Below are 15,481 nucleotides of genomic sequence, written 5' to 3'. Positions count from 1 at the left end.
TTAAGTGATGCATTAAATAAAATGTATAAAAATACAAATTTAAGATATGAAACTTAAAGGGTTAAACACGAGTATTGCCAACAGGGAGGTTGTAGAGCGCCCTCTGGTGGTCAAACTAACAGGGAGGTTGTAGAGCACGTGTCAAACTCAAGGCCCGCGGGCCAAATTCGGCTCCTCGTACATTCTGATCCGGCCCGCATATCAATTTAGGTTCACAGCAGACATTTTTACTTGTCATAGTAGGAAAAGCACAGCTGAAATTGATAACCTTCATGATGGCTCAGTTCCATCAAGTGTCCCAGTAAGCTATTTCAGTGAGTCAACATACACAATACCAGGTCTCTCTTTACCCGCACTACACGTTTGGGCTTACCAGGTCTGTCCAGAGTCTTCCCCCACCCCCTGACCCAACTCACCACCAGATGGTGATCGGTTGACAGCTCTGCCCCTCTCTTCACCCGAGTGTCCAAAACGGCCTCAGATCAGATGAAACGATTATAAAATCGATCATTGACCTTCGGCCTAGGGTGCTCTGGTACCAGGTACACTTATGAGCATCCCTATGTTCGAACATGGTGTTGCGTATAGACAATCCATGACTAGCACAGAAGTCCAACAACAAACAACCACTCTGGTTTAGATCAGGGAGGCCGTTTCCTCCCAATCAGCACTCTCCAGGTGTCTCCATCATTGCCCACGTGTGCGTTGAAGTCCCCCAGCAGAACAATGGAGTCCCCCACTGGCGCCCCATGCAGGACTCCACCTAAGGTCTCCAAGAAGGCCAAATACTCCGAACTCCTGTTTGGTGCATATGCACAAACAACAGTCAGAGTTTTCCCCCCCAAAACCCGCAGGTGCGAGGGAGGCGACCCTCTCGTCCACCGGGGTAAACTCCAACGTAGCGGCGCTCAGCCGGGGGCTTGTTAGTATCCCCACACCCGCCCGGCGCCGCACACCCTGAGCAACTCCGGAGAAGAAAAGAGTCCAACCCCTCTCCAGGAGTACGGTTCCAGAACCGAGACTGTGCGTAGAGGTAAGCCCCACCAGATCTAACCGGTAGCGCTCCACCTCCCGCACCAGTTCCGGCTCCTTCCCCCACAGAGAGGTGACGTTCCACGTCCCCAGAGCCAGCGTCTGCTGCTTGGGTCTGGTCCGTCGAGGCCCCTGACCTTCACTGCCACCCATGTGGCAGCGCACCCATGGATATAATGTTTTGAAAATAATATTAAAAGATTCTAAATGATAACATGGCATTTTATCCAAATCAAACGCTCGCCTTGGATGTAGCATACAATACTGACTCAAGTGATTCAAGAATCGAGTTTGCCAGGACTAGCCGATAATATCGGCACACACACAGGCCAACACACATACAGACACACACACACACACACACACACACACACACACATACAGACACACACACACACACACACACACACACACACAGGCAAACACACATACAGACACACACACACACACACACACACACACACACACACACACACACACACACACACACACACACACACACACACACACACACACAACACACACTTAGACAAACTTGTTTGTCTTGATTCTTGTTAGGCCGAGGGGAGATTTCGTGTTTTCAGACGATCTGTGGTGATGGATAACCCAGTTTTTTATATGTAACCGCTACGCTTTTCAACAAAGCAAATAAAAATAGTTGCCACTCACATACTTTGTCTATAACTATAATAGCAGTAATTTCCTCCAGGTTATTTTCCCGGCGAATGAAGCAGGCAGCTATGTTTGTGGTCCGACATGCATGACGTATTTGTTGCCTTCATCGAATAGTGTGCATAGGAAAGTGTCGGTGTTGGTGACGCGTTTGTCAACAACTGGCTTTTAAACGGCTAGAGCAGGGGTGTCAAACTCAATTTCCCAGAGGGCCACACTGGGAAAAGACAATCACACCAAGGGCCAGACATGTAGAGTTTATTACTTTTATTTCATCGAAAAAGTCAAATATCTTTGACTCAATTATTGATTATTGAATGGGGAAAAATACTTCCCGAACCAGAGCTGATAAAACGTGGGCGGTCACTGTTGAGCTCTATATACTGGAAAGAAATGGCAAAACATGAAGTGCAATGAACAATGAAGTGCTGCATGCATATATTTGAGGGAAGTGGACCCACCATTCCCTCCATAAACAGTATAAGACATACAGTGCAGTGATAGAGTTTTTTATTGATCCCAATTACCGTGTTGCAGCAGCAAAATATCAGACACACAGCACACATACAGAATAGACATTAAATAATAGGATACAATATACATGAAATAATAATAGAATACAAGTTGGGAATAAAAACTAGTATTGATAAAGATGTGTAGATAGTTAGGAAAGTAGTATGTTTACAGTAATATAAATTACATATAAATGTGTGAAGTATATTAGCAGTAGCCTTATGAGAAAAATAAATGGATAAGCAATATGAACAATGTATGAAAAACATGTACAGATATGTGCAATGTAGTAGCACTAACATAAGAGTAGTACAAATAATAAAGATATATGCACTGTATTAACAGTAATATAATAAAAACACCCTGCCAAAATATACCCTTCCAATTATAGCAAAATGGTCTATTACCCATGTTAGGGGAACAGGTGGAACCAATATATGGAGCATGAGGTTTCCCCGGCTGAAAGTTACAAACCATTTTTCTTTAATCAGTGATGTGGAGAAGGGTGAGAGAAGGGTGCAGAATATAAATCTATTGTTTTGCACTTTTTTAGTGTTAGAGGCAGAGGATGGTGAGGCAACTCCAGTAAAAACACGGTCTCTTAGGTCTTACGCCAGTGAACTCTACACATCCAAGCGTGCCCCACACCTGCTTCCAGTACAATGCATTATTTGCAAACATGATAAGTACAAGGTTCAGACACACAGCAGGAAAAGGATAAAAGAAAAACTAACACAGTGTTAAACACTCCATGCTGGGAAATTGCTTCTCGCTGCTGAAGGGAGAAGGGATGAGTCTCTCCTTCTCCATATCCAAGACAGGGACTTGGTGGCTAGTGAAGCAAGCTATCACTTCACCTGCTATCGAGATTATACCCGGTACCTGACCACACACAAAACTGAGAAAACAGAAACGAACATATATGAAAATGGCAACATGGCATCATGACTTTGTGTAAATATACACGCCACTTTCATAAAGCCAAATGGCGTGTTATTGTACGCATTTTCAGCTATCCACGTGTATGTCTACGCTGTATGCAGCTGATGTAAACATACCCACCACGTGGCCTCGCCACGTTGCGTGTTATCGCGAGAACGCGGCGTACTATCGCGAGAACGTCACACGCCTGTTAAAAAAAAAAAGAATGGTTGGGTTTAGGAAAAGAACACAGGGAAAGGCTTTAGTAACAAAACAGTGACAAAAACACGCTTAGGAAAACAACAAATGGTTGGGTTTAGGAAAGAAACATTGGGTAAGGCTTATTAAAAAAAACAAAAAATAAATAAAAACGGCTGAAAAATTCGCCACCAGCGGGACACGAACCCGTTTTACCCATCCGCCACCCCAACCTACCTCCTTACGCAATCCCCCCGTTCCTTCATACTACTCTCTACGGTGGAAACTGACTCGCAATGTAGGTCAATGGCGGCCGATTTGCGTTGATATACACGCAAAAATACGATTATGCGTCTTGATAACACGCAAAAACGGCATACAAATTGGCATGTCATACATACGCCAATTCATGAGATCAGTCTGGAAAATGGATACAAGCACTTCTGCAAAACAGTCATTGAGGAGAGGCTGTTAAAACACCGTGAAGTGCTTCGACTGTCAAAGCTGAATTTGCTTTTCAAAAAAACTGTGGAAGAAACAGAGGGAGTGAACATTACAGCTTATAAGGCACACTCACTAAAAGCAAGACTTCACAAGTCTCATCCCTTCTTGAAATTCAAGAAGGCATCCACAACTTACCTTGTATATGTGGACAATCTGTCAGCTGATGAGATTGTGCATGAAGTTGCTGTTTTCTCTGCTTCTTCCTCATCTGAAGAAAGTGAAGGAGAAATGACAAGTCAAGGAGATATTGAAAATGCCACCATCAACACGGATGATTCTCGGGTGTTATACCATGCAGCAATGACACTTAAAGAAATCATTCAAAACACATCAAAAGATCACCAAAGCTTCAATGGCCTCCCACAGCAGGTGACCTAACACTGGAGAATGCCCTGAGTGTAGTGCCTCACCAACTTTTTAATTTCATTGCATGGACATCAGGAATGTCATCACAACCATCAGATGAACGTGTTGATGTCACTTCAGAGGACAGCAGAAAGATAGTGTCCACTTGTCAGGACATTATTACCCTGGCAACCAGAGGACGGTGGCTCATGCCAAAACAGTGCTCACTTGAAATGGCAGTTTGGCATATATGGTCTGGGTCACTGCTCATCCAATTCCCGGGTCCTTGAGCATGATACTGCCCTTACTCACCTACAAATGGAGAGAGGAGAAACATACATCCCTGAAAACATCAGTGCTGAAGTGCCTGTGACTCTTGTCTGGGATAATAATGACTTTGGAGAGGAGACTCTTTCAGGTAAAGGGACACATGACACAAATGGTATAATAATTCAGAGGGCCAAAAACAGTTATACAGCATCCTTACCAGACACATTACCCAGACAGAGAACACGACAGCGGTTTGTTCATCCTCCTCCACTGAATTTGTCAACCTACACAAGAAGAAAAAGGTCTGGTCCACAGAACTTCGCATTGAAGATAGATCTGCAGCAGGACCAATACAGATATGCTCAAACTACCGGTAGAAGAATTGATGCTGCATTCTTTTTACTGAAAATACCTGAGGCCCAGGGCAAAGTCCTACCTGGATGGACAGGTTTTAATGTCATGTTGAAGGAATACACAGTCCTACCATCTACGTACGTTGGCTACCTACCAGTGATTGACGCCAGCCCAACTGATCTCAACACTGTCCACACCACCCTTCGCCGCTCCATTGCCATTGCTGACATTTTGGAACAAAAATAAGTTGTTTTGGTTATGGATCAAGCCATATATGCCAAGGCCCAAGAGATCCGTTGGCAAACAAATTCTTACTCTGAGAGAATTGTAGTGAGGATGGGAGAGTTCCACACAGCAATGGCATATCTGTGATGCATTGGAAAGTTGACCTGGTGGCCGCAGGCTCAATTGATGGAGTGATCTCCGGCCGTCACTACAACAGGAGCATACGGGCTCACAAACTCCTGATGGAAGCACTCCAGAAACTGGGCTGGTGGGCATACTTGGACACACACAAGAACAAAATGCAGCTGCTTTAAAAGTGGCAAGAGATCTGCAGGAGTGTTTTCCCTGTGAAGAGTTCAAGGTCATGCTAACATCAGACACATGTCAGTAGTTACTGCAAGGTTATGAAGAATTTGTGGTGAAAAACAACTGTAACCACACATTTGCATTTTGGAGCACATACCTTGACATGAGTTTGCTTCTTTTCATCAGGGCAACAAGAGAGGGGAACTGGGCTCTCCATTTGTCGACAGTGCAACGTATGCTGCCCTGTTTTTTTGCCTGTGACAAAGTAAATTATGCCAGGCATTTGACGGCATATTGGGCTGAAATTACCAACCTGGTAGACACACACCCTTCAGCACACCAGCAGCTTCTTTCAGGTGACTTTGTGGCACAAAGACATCAAAGTCATGGTTTTGCCGGCACCGCATGTGATCAAGTCATTGAGCAAACAGCCAATCGTGACTCAAAGACAAAGGGAGGCATCAGTGGGTTCTCTCTGAACAAGGGTGCAGTTCACCGCTGGACCCTAGCACAACATGAGCGGGCAGCAATCACTTTTGAATGCAAAACAACGGCAGGAAAGTGCCCGGTAGGACATCTTAACTCAGAGCTAGACAACACCAGAAGCACAAAGCTAGACCAGGGGTCATCAACTACATTCAAATAAAGAAAATAAAATTATACCTAATACGCATCATCTTGTCATCTTGATATTTTCACTTTCTTACTAAATTAATGCTATATTTTTTACATTAGTAAGCAAACCCCTAAAAACCTGGAAAATCCATAATGATAACTAGATAGGCTACTTAACTAGAAAATGATCTCAGATTAGTCCTGTATGCCTAATTTGAAATAAGACGATTCTGTTGCTAAATAATACAACTGGCAACATTGTCAACAATGAAGAATGCGTCATTCACGTGCATATTAAGTAGCCACGTGTATTTGTTTTGGTCTTAAAGTACATCCATAGGTTTACCGCTCCAGTGGAGAGGATAGCTCGTTTAGAAATCAGCTACGTTTACAAGAGTTTGTCCAAAGTTCAAGATTGGTTGCAAATTAAGACAAACAGTTAGACTACAAACGGACATCTTTCATTTTAGCTCGTTTGTAAAGTCGCTGTTTGCAGAGTAGAGCTGTGTTTGCTACACGGGTGGACGAGAGTGGACAGCGCAGACAGATCAGACTGAGATATGGTTTTCTACGTGTTTGCGCCTGTAGAACAGGTAGGTGCGTTATTGATAAGTATTGACTCTTTAATCATGGAGGTTTTATTGTAGACTACCTACTTACAGTAACGAGAGTGTAGCGTTAGTTCATCTGCGCCATCGGTGGTAAATAATCCTCGGTAACGTTTCCAGTCAGTAGGCTACATGTGCTGCGTGAAGTAACGCACACACCAGTGACTGTGGCTGCAACCAGCCCGACATCCGTTTTTACTGGCCCCCGGGCCATCGGGCCATTGCTTATGTCGAGCCTGGTGGTCTACGATAACGGGAGGTCCTCCAGTAGGTGCTCATGCTTCCATGGCGGTTTGCAACAAACAAAGCTGGAAATAGGCGAGCGGGCGCCGGAGCGTGCGTAATGCAATCTAGGAGCAGTGATTCGCCAAACGTCCCTTATTGCAGTCGCACACATTTCTTCTAATTTTATTTTTTAGTAACGAGTAACGAAGATGCTTAGTGGAAATATGACAGAGTAAAAGTATACATTTTATCTAGGAAATGTAGTGGAGTAAAAGTGAAAGTTGACATAAATTTAAATAGCGAAGTAAAGTACAGATACGTGAAATTTCTACTTAAGTACAGTAACGAAGTATTTGTACTCCGTTACATTACAACACTGGATAAAAGCAGTCTAAGTATATGTCAGGTCTAGTCGTTCTTTCTAGCAGTCCTGCGTTTAAAGGTGAACCATCAGAAGTAGAGGGCAAAAGGTGATGAATTTTATCTCTAATTGTTATAATTTTATCATTAAAGAAGCTCATGAAGTCATCACTACTCAGAGCTAGAGGAATAGATGGCTCAGTAGAGTTGTGACTATCTGTCAGCCTGGCTACCAGGGCCGGATTGGGACTCATTTTCAGCCCTGGATTTTCATACCTTAGACCGGCCCACTTTACTTCACGAATGACTATATTAAAAAAATGTAATCAAAACCTTAGTATATAGGTCTGCAAAAGCGCCCTGTCCTCTACATCCTTGAAATTCGGTGTATTTTGTAAAATATCACTATTTCCAAGTGTTGCCTCACAATGTAGATTTATTAGAAAAGTTAACATCTTAACAACAACCCAATGATGTTGAACAATATCAGAATCTGTTTCTGTGCAAATAAGTAATCACAGATTAAATAAAGAACAAGATACATTGTATTGCACTTTATAATGACACCATAATCTATTTTTTCTTTTGAATAGGCTATGGCGTTATTTTTTAGTCAAAAGTTATGAGCGTGTAAGATGCTCACGAGCACATTATGTTATTTCACACGCGAAAAAATGAACCTTCAAGCTGGCATGATAAAAGTACTCGCGCACAAATTCAACAACCGAGAGGTGTACAGGTAGCTGCGAGCGAGCGCCTGGCATACTCTTACTCTGCTTGTACAGTGGAATCCTGCTCGCGCGCAGCGGGCTTCTGCTCGCGGAGTGCTGTTTTGCTCGCGCAGTGGATTTCTGCTCGCTCAGCTGATTTCTGCTCCCTCGAGTGTACATGACTTTTGACAATTTGGGGGCGGAAACCAAGGAGGGCACTGACCCTCTTATGATTGGTCACTTTCACACAGGGACATCCTTGATTGACAGCTCTCATTACAGGAAGCACGGAGGGTCCAGGTACCGTTCGTTCATTTGTTTTTGCTGTCACATATGAAATCGAAAAAACGAGAAAACAACTCCTTTTTCCGTTTTTCCGTTTTTTTTTTAGAAAAACAAAAAAACGAAATTATGACTTGATTTTTGGTTTTCCTGTTCTTGCATGGAAATCAGAAAAACCACTTGATATTCCGATTTTCCCCTGTGGGTGGTGCTAAATCTGATTGGCAGGATATGCATTCATTGTTTTTCAAATTAAGAGTTTACCCACACTGTATTTGTTAGCCTGTAAAATTAATAGTCTATATGTAAAATTAATAGTCTATATACATGCTTTTTGTCACCCAATTATTTGGCTTAACTGACTGAAAAAATCTATTGAAATAGCCTAAATGTAAACATGTTCACGCATTGACAGACAAAAGGCACAATCTATTTTTGTAGGATGGATAGATAGATAGATAGATAGATAGATACTTTATTTATCCCCAAGGGGAAATTCAAGGCTCCAGTAGCTTAAAGACATCACACACAACATACACATACATCACTAACAGGATCATAAAAAAGCAACACCACATGAATAGCATAATGAAATAAAAAATACTAAATAAATTACAAAAATCCACATGAATGTACTAAGGGATGTATAAGCATGATACGCTTGTAGTGATAGGGCAGGGACTGACCCTGTGATTCAGTATGAGAGTGTGTGTCATGGTGGTAGTGCAAATAGGTCCAGTAGTGCAAGGATAAAGTCTAGAGACCAGCATTAAATATGGACAAGAGATCAAAAGTCAATATTAGAGGTTTGAAGTAATAGGGTTACAGCCATTGTTCATGTATTAAGTTATGTTAGACCTCAGTCCAGGCTGGAGGGAGGAGGGAGGGAGGGATTGTGCATATATGGGCTAATATAGCCAGTAAACAGTGTAAACAGTAAACAGTGGACCTGTGGACAGTCAGTACATAACTGTTATTGTAGGAGGTAGTGGAAGTGGTGCAGAGGGAGGAGAGGCAGACAGACTATGCAGAGAAGTCTCTCTCTCCTCTTCTCTTGTAGAGTTGTCTGGCCCTGGGGACAAATTACTTTCTCAGTCTGTCATGACCGTTCCATTAATACTCATATACCAATTTAAATAATACATTTATTCTTTGTTTTAGATGTTTTTATTAACTTAAATTCTTATGAATAATACAATTGTTTTGTCTATTTGTTATTTATGGCCCACATGCCTCATTGATCTGAGCTTATACATCTTAAATCCGAAATTGGTCGAGAACCAAAAAACATAATGCGCTGGATTAATTGTGACGATAATAAATAATCAGATGAAACATAATACTGTTTATCACAGATTACTTTGGGCCAAAGTTACCAAGGACATTTGTTAAGAAACCATTTAAAAATGTATACATTCACATAAAGTAAAACCTGTTTAGGTCAAAAGTAAGAGATTTTATCTGTCACTTTGGAAAAGAGAAGAGACTCTCGGAAAAGGTTAGTGTAGTAGGCGTGAAAAAGCAGGGGAAATATTTACAAAATATTAAAAATAATAAAATGATCTATGTCTTTTTGTTACACGTTAAAGTATCTGCATTCAGGAAAAAGTTGGACTGTGTTGGGCTTGCGTGGGACAGGGCTCATTCCCTGTTGCAATTTGTACAATTTGAAGTTGCAGTCCTTTAAGGTGAATACAGATGTGGTGAGAATGTTTTTTATGTCAGTTATATGTAGTGTTTGGAGCTACTGTGTGGTGGGTTGGGGGGGAATGCTGGGATAACCGAGAAGGCCAGGATTGATAGAGTGACTAAAAGGGCTGGAAAAATGGGAGGAGAGTTAAATACAGTGGATCAAGTATATGAAGACCGTCTGGCAAAAAATGACACAGAAAATAATGAGGGAACCGGGTCACCCTCTTCCTGATAATCTGACTGGTAGGGTTAGAGAACGTAGTGGTAGGCTAAGGCCTCCCGTGATACAAACTAAGCGGTATGCTCTCTCTTTTATACCTCAGGCTATCAGACAGCACAACAAGCACTTTAAACGTACATTTTTATAAATTTTGTATTGTATTGTATTATATTGTATTTATTGTATTGTATTAGGCGGGTGTGAGCACTGTAATTTCCATTTTTATGGATGAAATAAACTTGACTTTGACTTTGACTTTACCACGCATGCGTTGAAAAAACCGACGACCAACAGCGAGCAAACATCACAACTTAATTTTTTTATTAAATCTTTCTTATACAATAGTCAACAAACAATCAAGACTATTAACCATAGACTGTATATTATTAATGCGATGAAGTGTAAACGTACATAAGTGTCCTTTCGAAGACGGAATGACAGCTCTTCCAATCACCACTGCTGTATATCACTATAGTAGCCACATGCTACTGTAAACATGTCATCTTAGCTGGCAGTGTTGTTAAATTCTCCCCAATTCCGGGTCACATTCCTGCTGAAACATGTCCGATTGTGTAGTGTTTGGTTCAGAACCCTTTATCTGCGATTTTTGACCTTAGAAAGTGCTGCTTCGTTCCACTACAATCTAACGTTAGCATTCTCTATTATAACTATGTAGCTGTATGCTAACGCATTAAAGTAATTTGTCCCCAGGGCCAGACAACTCTACAATGCTTCACTAAAGAGAAGAGGAGAGAGAGACTTCTCTGCATAGTCTGTCTGCCTCTCCTCCCTCTGCACCACTTCCACTACCTCCTACAATAACAGTTATGTACTGACTGTCCACTGGCCCACTGTTTACTGTTTACACTGTTTACTGGCTATATTAGCCCATATATGCACAATCCCTCCCTCCCTCCTCCCTCCAGCCTGGACTGAGGTCTAACATAACTTAATACATGAACAATGGCTGTAACCCTATCACTTCAAACCTCTAATATTGACTTTTGATCTCTTGTCCATATTTAATGCTGGTCTCTAGACTTTATCCTTGCACTACTGGACCTATTTGCACTACCACCATGACACACACTCTCATACTGAATCACAGGGTCAGTCCCTGCCCTATCACTACAAGCGTATCATGCTTATACATCCCTTAGTACATTCATGTGGATTTTTGTAATTTATTTAGTATTTTTTATTTCATTATGCTATTCATATGGTGTTGCTTTTTTTATGATCCTGTTAGTGATGTATGTGTATGTTGTGTGTGATGTCTTTAAGCTACTGGAACCTTGAATTTCCCCTTGGGGATAAATAAAGTATCTATCTATCTATCTATCTATCTATCTATCTATCTATCTATCTATCTATCTATCTATCTATCTATCTATCTATCCATCCTACAAAAATAGATTGTGCCTTTTGTCTGTCAATGCGTGAACATGTTTACATTTAGGCTATTTCAATAGATTTTTTTCAGTCAGTTAAGCCAAATAATTGGGTGACAAAAAGCATGTATATAGACTATTAATTTTACATATAGACTATTAATTTTACAGGCTAACAAATACAGTGTGGGTAAACTCTTAATTTGAAAAACAATGAATGCATATCCTGCCAATCAGATTTAGCACCACCCACAGGGGAAAATCGGAATATCAAGTGTTTTTTCTGATTTCCATGCAAGAACAGGAAAACCAAAAATCAAGTCATAATTTCGTTTTTTTGTTTTTCTAAAAAAAAAACGGAAAAACGGAAAAAGGAGTTGTTTTCTCGTTTTTTCGATTTCATATGTGACAGCAAAAACAAATGAACGAACGGTACCTGGACCCTCCGTGCTTCCTGTAATGAGAGCTGTCAATCAAGGATGTCCCTGTGTGAAAGTGACCAATCATAAGAGGGTCAGTGCCCTCCTTGGTTTCCGCCCCCAAATTGTCAAAAGTCATGTACACTCGAGGGAGCAGAAATCAGCTGAGCGAGCAGAAATCCACTCCGCGAGCAAAACAGCACTCCGCGAGCAGAAGCCCGCTGCGCGCGAGCAGGATTCCACTGTACAAGCAGAGTAAGAGTATGCCAGGCGCTCGCTCGCAGCTACCTGTACACCTCTCGGTTGTTGAATTTGTGCGCGAGTACTTTTATCATGCCAGCTTGAAGGTTCATTTTTGCGCGTGCGAAATAACATAATGTGCTTGTGAGCATCTTACACGCTCATAACTTTTGACTAAAAAATAACGCCATAATAGGCCTAGTTAATACAACTTTCATAATGGGTCACAAGTAATATTTGGTCATAAAAAGTGATTATATTGTAGCTAATCTGATCATGTTTGCTTGTTCACACACACTGATACAACAGCTTACAGTAGATGTGCCATCCACACTGACAGCAGCTATCCCTAATGCACACTACTGGCTCTGCTTCTGACACTAAATCACATTTTATAAATTGTCATAATTCTCAGGACAAATCTCTCCTTTTTACAAAGCTTTCTGATCAAGTCATGTCAGTGTCATTATGGTAGTGCCGAATCATCTGGCATCATTAATTATCCCAGGGCATTTTTCATATAGAGCAAGTCAACACCACACTCTTATTAATTCTTATAATACTCAGTCAATGATCAACCCTAGCTGCCCAAACTGGAGTTCTGGGCTCATATAGCTGCTGCTTGGTAACCTTACTGCCTCTTCATTGTCACTGTTAGCAGCAAACTGGACTAGTAGGCCTACTAGCTGCTGCTGCGGAGCTACAAGAACAAGTTTGATTCATAAATTTAAACGCTGGTTTGCAGTCACTTCTCCTAACTAACTTAGCTTACCCGTCTCAACGTCTTCATTTGGCGTTTTGCTAAAAATAGAAAAAGTTCATCTGGCCGCGTCACTTTCTAGAGCTCTACTTTTAAAATTGACGCTTTTTCAGTGCCGTTTTGCGCCTTCTATTACCCGTTTAAAACAGCTTCTTTTTGCTCGCGGTGGCATCCTCCAACAAGCACCAGTGACTTGTGTGTAATCGTGACGGTTAGTTGTTTTTTTAGCAATTGCGCTGCGTCGGAGGACTCGAACATAAATAGGTCATCATTAACCGCACTCTGCGAGTGGGCTGCAAGAAAAAATAAATACTGTAAATACTAAAAGTGGGCTTCGAGTGCAGGCAGCATAGGGACAGCATCCATAATATTCAACTATGATTTCAACCCAGTGCCATACCTGAACACCGGCCCTCACAACCAAACAACCAGACCGGCCCACCGGGAATTCTCCCGGTGCTCCCGATTAGCCAATCCGGGCCTGCTGGCTACAGTGCTGAAAAGAAACCTTGGGTTGTTCTTGTTTTCTTCTATTAATGATGAGTAATAGTCTGATCAATAATATGCAACTAGAACTACCAGCAGTTATGACAGTGTTTGCATTTGCAAATTTCCCATTTAAATGCATGGAGTTATTGGCCAAAACACGTCTACGGTAATTATAGCTCCCCCTGATGGCCGATCTTCACCTAATATGGTACAGAGTATGCTACAGTTGGTGTTTGGACGCTAGCTACAAAAATATGTTCGTATGTTTACGCAATTTTTAACCGAGCAAGATTCTTTTCACGAATTTTTGTCAGAGCCATGTGAGGATTCTATGTGCCAAGTTTCAGAACAATCAGGTGAAAGTCTGTTAGGATAATTATTTATCAAAGAATAGACAGAAACACTGAAGATCTTCTCAAAGTTAATTTTTACTTGCGCAAGCAAGGAGCCCGTTACAGCGCTCAACAAATTACAGATAATGACTGACTCAAGCCTCCAGCAGTAGCTTCTTTTAACAGTGAAATATAGTCATAATAGAGTCGATATTGTCTTCTTTATCTCAGTCAGGGAGGGCATGCTCTGCCCTCAGGAGCATTTTGTGCTCCCCACAAGGTCAGTCGGTGGCTCCAATATTATCTTGTGAGAGTGCAATCAGTATTTTGGCTTTCTATGCAAACAGTTTAAATATTAAAGGGACACTTCACCGTTTAGCATTAAGCTTTGTATCAGTAGAAACACTGTAGTATTTTATAATGACCATGCTTCCCTCCCTCATGTCCCCCTGAGATGAGAGATCTCTGTATTGTGGGTCTGGAAAAAAAAACTCTGATGATGTAAAGTGAAGATTATTGCGTCATCGAAGATTTTTGCCCAGAGACCGTGGACTACAGCCAGCTAGTTCCGCATGTTTTCAACACGCCTATAGGGGGTTGGACTGGTGAGTCCAGTTGAAGTAAGCCGAAAAAAAACGATAGTCAGCCATTTGGAACCTTCGCTAAACAGACTCATATCTATGAAACAGATGCTCTCTTTTCAGCAGCAAACTTTTAAAACAATTAAGTGCATTCAAACTATACATTGGTACAGATCAGAGAATATGCAGGACACTTTATTACAGAATACGGAATACTACACACACTATGCGAGCTTCGCCTGCTACGGAGACCAGCACCTCAGCCTGCGGTGTCGCTCGATGCCGGTAGCCGGGTTAGGGGATATTATCAGCTGCTAGGTGGAAAGCTAACACTAGCTGGCCACCTGTCCCATAAATCCTGCTTGCAAGTGTCCACTCATTAGACAACTAACTGGACTAACACTGCTGTGTTTTTGTTTTTGTGGAAACATGGCTAAACAACACTCTACCGGACTATCCAGCTACCAGGCCTGCTAGCCTTCCAATCATATAGAGATGCTGCTCTGCCACTTGGTAAGACTAGATGAGGTTGGCTGTGTTTACACGGACTGGTGCAGAAACGGGGTGCTTGGATCCAACTAACTGCTAACCGCTGGTAGTGTTTGTGACTGTTGAATGCCGAACATTCTACGCTAATTCAGGGCTGTGTTTACAGACCACCAAGTACTAATGACAGCATGCGTAAGCTGAACTTTACAGAGCCTATAATGTGTGTGCACTAAATGTTTTGTATGTCGTTTTTATATAATGTTTTTATATATTTTAAATGTGTAACACCACTAGAGCCATGGTGAAACATTTTTTTGTGTATATGGTTGAAATGACAATATAACACACTTGAGTTGAGTAGACCGTCTCACTGTCTGTCTGTCTGTAAACGGTAAGCGTGGCTTGGGAGTGGCCTCGTAGTGAAGCGAAGCAACTGCATTCTGGGATTTGGTGTCTTTCATCCACATGAGCCAAAAACACATTTTCTGGCTTTTCTCGGCCTAGAAGGCACCGATTTATAAAAAAAAAAAAACAAGACAGTGGAATCTAATCATAATTTTTCTAACAAAACCTGAGGAGGAGTTCGAAAATTTACATTTCAGACATTTTCACGGTTATGACAAAAAAATGCTTCACGGAATTGTTTTAAACTGTCAATCTGAAATGAAGACAGATTCAGCAACTGCACAGCCCCGTACGGACCAAGAGTACAGAGTGTGGATTGGTAG

The 15,481-nt window shown here is 41.7% G+C and overlaps 1 protein-coding gene and 1 pseudogene across 1 annotated transcript in view; one reads left to right on the top strand and one right to left on the bottom strand.

Annotated features, from left to right (window-relative positions):
• The window catches only part of LOC120552576, a 501,282-nt pseudogene that overhangs the window by 133,848 nt on the left and 351,953 nt on the right, over nucleotides 1–15,481 (bottom strand).
• Nucleotides 1–15,481, top strand: part of LOC120552600 (NACHT, LRR and PYD domains-containing protein 1-like) — a 735,215-nt gene that overhangs the window by 568,159 nt on the left and 151,575 nt on the right.

This window comes from Perca fluviatilis, chromosome 22 (genome assembly GCF_010015445.1).
Source record: "Perca fluviatilis chromosome 22, GENO_Pfluv_1.0, whole genome shotgun sequence".
In the NCBI taxonomy this organism is placed as follows: Eukaryota; Metazoa; Chordata; class Actinopteri; order Perciformes; family Percidae; genus Perca; species Perca fluviatilis.
The sequence above is the reverse complement of the archived record's forward strand: the minus strand, read 5'-3'. Positions and strand labels throughout refer to the sequence as shown.